The sequence below is a fragment of the Octopus sinensis genome, linkage group LG8, assembly GCF_006345805.1.
Source record: "Octopus sinensis linkage group LG8, ASM634580v1, whole genome shotgun sequence".
NCBI lineage: Eukaryota > Metazoa > Mollusca > Cephalopoda > Octopoda > Octopodidae > Octopus > Octopus sinensis.
In genome coordinates, this window is record NC_043004.1 from 83,734,360 (window position 1) to 83,741,859 (window position 7,500).

The window sequence follows — 7,500 nt, forward strand, 5'->3', positions numbered from 1 at the left end:
CGGGCCCGTATATTCATGAAAATGGCCGTTGCAAGAACTTAATCGCAGAGAAAACTAACATTCTTAAAGTCTATAAAAAACCTCGCATATTAAATATCCGTAAAGAAGTGTTTTCTAAACGTATCCACTTCAAGCTCTATTTAACAAGAAACTAGGTTTCCCCGTACACTCGTTAGCCCACACTGAGTCCATAAAGGATTTCCCCCTAATTAAGGGCAAATAACACGTCACCATTAACGCTTTTTCGTATTCCTCGAGTTCTGAGCGTATCCTCACGTCTGCGACGTAGATATTTTCGAATTTTGTATTTATATAGAATTTGATGAGCTGTCCAGAAGGCCTTGGCTTTGTGGGTGCGAAACCTTGGGTGACTCTATATAAACTTTTGTTGCTATAATCACTGCTATATTTTTAGAGTATGCTTCTTATGATATAAGCTTATTATTAACTATATATATATATATATATATATATATATATATATATATATTTCGCTTTGTCTGGAGAGCGTCATATTGCCTTGATACACAAACAAACACACACACACACATATATATATATATGTATATATATATATATATTATATATATATATATAATACACGCACATAAATTGGGCATACGTGTATTATGTATACATTATCTATATATTACGGGCATCTTGATACATACATACAGACACACGCATACGTACACATACAGACACACACATATATATAGAGAGAGTAAGACTGAGATAGAGATAAAGAGAGAGAGAGAGAGAGAGAGGGAGCTTGACAGATAGGAATTGAGAAAGACAGATAATATCTTCCTGTACTTATCGCTGGCCCTCTTTCTTCTCCGCGCAAAACAAGTACATACAGCCTATGATTTTATATTTTCTCATCATTCTATCTCCAGTTTCTGTTTTCGTTCCATTAAAACGCCTAAACACATTGTGCATAGTGTTATGAAATAATTATGTTGGCAATTCAATCAAATGTTCTCGAACATTTAAACAACATGAGAATATAACAGACAAACAAAAAATGATAAATGTCAAATATTTTTGAACGCAAAAAAATCTTTAGATGCTGTTTTCACTTCCAATGACATCTCAGTCTGTAGAAAATATATTATACGCATGCCAATAGAAGAATATTATTTTCCTTGCCTTTGCAATATTCTTTATCCTCTGGGTGTATCATGAACGATGCAATATGTATTAGCTACATAAAAAAATATAGGATTTTTCCATAGGGTAGAACCTAATATTTTTACTGTATAATGAGCTCTGAAACTAGTGTTATGACTTGGATTGCGATGAATATTTAATAATGAATACTTACGATGTATGCCTCTCAGAAAAATGAAAAACGAAAATACTGCAATGACACACATCATGTATATTATTTGAAAACATAGTGAAATATCGCTTATTACAAGAGAATTCTCTTCTCAAACGTGTCTTATTATCCTTATGCTAAGTGGCTAATCTTATATAGCTTAAAGTATGATATAAAACGACTTTACTCTTATACAAAATTGTAAATATATAAAAGGAGTCACTTATTATTACTTTATCACGTTAGTGAAATTTATGTATTGTTCAGGTCCAAAATTATCTAAACCTAATCGTAGATGGAATTGGATAACTTTAATCCCCCAGTAATATTGTCCTTATATACAATCATAAGAATATGCCTGGTTAGTTTAGTAATGCGGATTGTATTCGGTGTAGTTAAACTAACTTATCCATTATACAGTTTATAGTAAAGAGATGTTGTAATGCGGCGTGTAATATACTGAACTAATTTAACTTTACACCATTTAATTCAACACCCATTTAAACTTTAAAATTTAAACGTTAGAGCATTTATGCTGTTCATATCTGTTGCCTATAAATCCCTCCTAATGCATGCCTGTCCTGTTTCATATGCTTTAAAGAAGATTGAAACAATGTCCACGAGTACACACAAGGCCTGAGATGGTGGCGAGAAGGAGGGAGATATACGTAATTGGAAGACCTGGCCCAAGTGATTGTTATAAACTGCATTAGTATTCATCAAGGTGACAGTGGATGATAAACTGGACCGAGGGATTACATTCTTAACTCAAACAAACTTCAGTGGGATTTTAACTCACAATCACGCAAATAGACTACACTGCATTGTGACCTTTTTTTTTATATACAAACAATGATATCGAAATGATGAAAATAAAAATATGGCCGCAACATTATTTGATATCAGATAGCAGAGGTTCGGAACAAATAACACGAAGCATAACATTAAGGCGTAGTATCTACAGAATAAATCTGCTAGAAATATCAGTGATTAAAAGAGATTTTTGATCAGAGTATGCCTAAAACTTAAAAGTGATCGTGATGGCTGCGACACCTTTTAACCACTGCTGTAAACCCTCTCTGAGCTTATGCTTAAATATAACAAAGATATATAAATGAAGTTTCATTCAGTTTGTATACTTTGCGAGAACAAAGTATATTTGTATTATATAATTTTAAATTGTTGATTTTATCTTTTTCTCAAACCAAAGTATATTTAACCTAGATTCTTTTTTCTTTAAACATAATTGAGTCTAACTTTAAACCGTTGTTCTCATATTATAACAGATACAATTTTACTTAACAACATTGCTCATAAACTAGTGAAACTAACAAAGGCGATAATTTACTCAGCCTCCTGGAAATTCTCATGTATAGAAAACTAGCAAGAATTTACCGTTTTAATTTTGTCTGTCCTTAGTTTATGAGAGACATGATATTTTCAATTCCATTCTTCCAGAATGTATAAAATACAGTCCATTAATATCCGAGTGATAATGACGTCCACTATGATGTTAGTCTGTTTGGAATCCTACCATCGTGATATGTCGGACAAGCACTGCCTCCTTATTCATAACGCAAATTTTAATAAATTTGCATTAAACAAGGGGATAATACAGTATAATCTTTACAGTGTAAAGCAATATTTATTTAAACCCCAGTCTTAGGAAAACGATTTTATTTTTCACTACATTGGTAAAAGGAAATAGGTGGTGGAGAGGAGAGTGAGAAATATGTCTGCAGATTTTCTTGGCCTGAGTAAAACTACATTTTCAACTTTTATCTCAATAGTAGCTTTAAATAATTTTCCACTCTATTTTCTAGTAATAATCATATATACAATAAGCATCCCAAGCTTAGGTTCAAAAGTGTCTGCGAAATACAGCCGTTTCCGAGGGGTAATTATTATTCAAACAAATTATCTAATATAATTATAATTGAACAGGACTACAAATGCTTTCTGACGCAGGCAGAAAGTTGACCAACAAGTTGCAGTTTATATATTCTTTCTAAAAGGCCTAGTATTTGTAAGTTAGTTTGTTTATCGTAACTAGCATGCCAGAAAATGCAAATAATTTTGAACACAGCGTTTATATGGATGTCACTAACTACATTTCAATGATACTAACGATCAATTTTTCGATACAGATATCTGCATATTATAAAACTTTTAACGCATTTATTGTAATTAGTTATGGATATAAATATAAGTCAATTAATACAAACATGAATAAGGTGGTCGATTAATTTTAATATCATTATAGTGGTCGATTTTCAGAAGCATGAACAAACGTTTGCAGCATTATCTCTCGCTATTTATTTTCTGAGTTTAAATACCACTGAGGTTAGCTTTGCTTTTGATCAGGCCATTGTTAATAAACAAAGTACATATATCAGTACAATATTGCAGTCGATTTTTCCTCTTTCCGTCCTCCCCACAAAATCGGATGTTCTATCCTGTGAGAGAGTCATGTGGATCTACTTGTAATATTTCTTTCTCCAAAAAATTGGGGAGGGGTTAAGTAAGGGATAACACACATTTATAATCTAATTTGAAAGGAAATCCATCAAAGTGCAGCCCGGGAAAATGGCGTGCAGTATGCAGTGAGGCAATGGATGGCACGGGTGTTAGGAATAACAACATTATGAAAACCGACAAAAGCATCAGCAACGAAAACAACAGTAACAACAATAGCAATATCAATAATTACAACAACAACCACAACAAAAACAACAACTGTATTAATAATAATGGTTACGAATACTAACACAAGGCCAGCTATTTCGGTGGAAATAGCTAATCTATTACAGCTATCCCGGTACTTAACTGATACTCAGCCTATTAACCACCGAAAGGTCAAACGCACATTCAAGCTCGGAGAAATTTGAATTCAGAAGGTGAATACGGGTGAGATGCTGCCAAGACTTTTGCCCCGTGTGCTCTTGCTTTTTCCAGATCGCCGACTTATCATTATTATTATTATTATTATTATTATTCTATGTTTGACTTTCGCTTTATATTTGTACAAGTTGGCTCCAAGTCTCACCCAGAGAATTCAAGAGTCAAGAGGTTGAAAGTTCATGTTGTTGTTATGCCTAGTGTGCCATATATTTGGTTTTGTATTTAGTGTTGTACTACTGAATGTCTAAAAGAAAACAGGAAAAAAAAAAACGAAAACTATGTTTTTTAAATCTGAGATTACATAGAAAGTATTTTGCCTAGGATATGAGCAGTTCCCATGAACACTATCTTTTGAATTTCTGCATTTTGGGGTTTCCTGGTATCTATTATTATTATTATTATTATTCTATGTTTGACTTTCGCTTTATATTTGTACAAGTTGGCTCCAAGTCTCACCCAGAGAATTCAAGAGTCAAGAGGTTGAAAGTTCATGTTGTTGTTATGCCTAGTGTGCCATATATTTGGTTTTGTATTTAGTGTTGTACTACTGAATGTCTAAAAGAAAACAGGAAAAAAAAAAACGAAAACTATGTTGTTTTAAATCTTGAGATTACATAGAAAGTATTTTGCCTAGGATATGAGCAGTTCCCATGAACACTATCTTTTGAATTTCTGCATTTTGGGGTTTCCTGGTATCTATTATTATATTATTATTATTATTATTATTATTATTATTATTATTAGTAGTAGTAGTAGTAGTAGTAGTAGTAGTAGTATTATCTTATGTTTGACTTTTGCTTTAGATTTGTACAAGTTGGTTCCAAGTCTCACCCAGAGACCTCAAGAGACAACAAGTTGGAAGTTCATGCTGCTGTTATGCCTAGGGTACCTTATGTTTGGTTTTGTACATAGTGTTGTTCTAGAGAATGTTTAAGAAACCATAAGAAAATTATGTTTGTTTTAAAACTTGAGATTACATAGAAATTATTTTCCGTAGGATATGGACAGTTCCCATGAGAACTACCTTTTGAATTTCTGCCATTTTGGGGTTTCCCGGTTTCTCAGCTACGTAGCAATCAGTCCCTTTTGTTATCATTCCCAGGGCACCTATGATAAAAGGTATTCTTTTAGTCTTTAGGTTCCACATTTTGCTGATTTCTTGCTTTCAGCTGGGCATGCTATATCTATGATCCATCATCGTTTGCTTTCTTTCTCACTTATCAGCATATTTGGTTTCCTATTCTCTATCTCCTGGTCGCAGTGAAGCATAAACTCCCACAGATCTTTTCATTAACATTTTCGATGATGCAAAGTATACATCATCCCATTCAGAATTCTTATATTTACGAATCGCCTATTTTTCGGATGACAAGCAAGAAGCTCTTTCTATGTTCAGTAAAGAAAACGCCCGGGTGTGTGTGTGTCTGTGTGTGCGCGCGCGTCAGTATGTGCGTGTCTGTATGCAGTTGGTGTATGAATGTTGTCGTTTCTCTTGTTTATGTTGTTGCTACTCTAACTTTACCACTGTTTTATTTTCTCTACCTTTGTTACTGTTTGGAATAAAATCTTGAGAACAGCATTATTTTTCAAGTTATTTTAGAATTTTATTTAATGAAATACTTGTACAATTTTTTGTTTATTGTATGTAATTTAATGCGAGAACAATGATATTTCCCTAACTTGGAGAGAGTGATTCTCTATTGAAGGTTATGTTAAATGTCGGATTAATACAAGAAGCCATTCAAAATCTCTGAATCGTCGCATTAACAAGGAGAACCTTAACGCAAACATTTTCTCATTTAATAACAAGCCTATTCAAAATAAACTATCACCCATACTTTGAAACATATATCTTCGGCTGCGTTTGCTCCCACATAGACAATGTAAAAAACGAAAATGTCTTACTACCGCGCCAAGAAGCAGCAGAAACAAAACAACAAAGATTTTGAAGGTTTTGATGATAACGAAAATAATGTAGACATTTATATTTTATTATTTGCCACTGTCCTTCTACAGAAGGCACTAATCATTCAATGTGACAAGGTCTCTCCTTTGGATGTTGGTCACTAATAAATTCATCTGTGTATTATATAAAAATAACTTTGATTTATGTTAGTAGGAACAGATAGTTCTCAAACTGACTTTTATTTAGCATATACCAGAACCAAATATATTGGAGAAAAAAACAAAACTATCGATTGCAGCTATTATATATTGCATATTCGGAAAATTTAATTTATCTACACTGCAGGGAAAACGGAACGATAACCATATCGGTACGCAAGTCAGAAGGGAGAGCATCACAGCATTAGTAAAAATTATCTACGGTCTCTGCCTCGATGTTATATCGTTTCAACAAATTTGTTTTCCTCCAGGGACCAATTGCATGACAGATATAATGCAGTTCTGTTATCAAAGTTAAATTCCGTAATCGATCTGGAGAAGAAAAAAAGTAATTCACATGTATATCGTTTCGGCAATTTCTTTTTTTTTAAAAAACGAAATCTCCAACTGTGTTATATTGGGACAATTTGTTGTATAATATTATTATTAATATTTCAATGGTGAACGGAATAAAATACCAATATACTGGTTCTCAGTAGGAGAGGCTGTCTCCAGAGAATTTATATAATTCATACGAAGTGCATCTATCCATCCATCCATCCAAATATATAAAGGATGCGATGGGTAAATTGTCGCCATATTATATTTTTAATTTCGTGCATGAGCATTGTTTGTTTTTGTTTTTGTCGACTATACAGTGTATTAGGGTCAGTTGAGTACCGTCTGTGAGAACAAAACAGCAACCTGACGCAATTCACTCTGCCGAAATTTGGAAACAACATGCTGTATGCTTGGAATTCACACCGGATGCACCAACGCAAACATTTCAGAATGTTTGGATGTCAATCTGAGAACAGGTACCGAGAATGATAAAAATCAAACAACCAGTCAACATCGTGTTGTTTGGAGTGATTCCTTGTGATGGCGACGTTATGCCACCCTTCATCTTCCCACACGACCTCAGAGTCAAAACGAAGACTTACATCTCGAAACTGGAGGAAGTAGTGCTGCCCTGGCTCACGACCGTGGCTGTTGGAAGACCCTACGTCTGACAATAGGATTCTGCACCATGTCCCACACGCAGGAGAACCCAGGCATGGCAGTCAGACAATTTCTGCGACATCATCACACCTAACAGCTGACCAGCTAACTCTGCAGACTGCAACACTCTTCATTATTATGTGTGAGCGAAACTCCTTGTTACATCAAAT

General features: G+C 33.9%; 1 long non-coding RNA gene across 1 annotated transcript in view; it reads right to left on the reverse strand.

The window, feature by feature from the left end:
• LOC118764449 overlaps positions 1-7,500 on the reverse strand; it is a 26,470-nt gene that overhangs the window by 3,929 nt on the left and 15,041 nt on the right. The window contains exon 2 of the long non-coding RNA XR_005000259.1: positions 5,499-5,508. This is a non-coding gene — a long non-coding RNA (uncharacterized LOC118764449). The remainder of the gene's footprint in view (positions 1-5,498; positions 5,509-7,500) is intronic.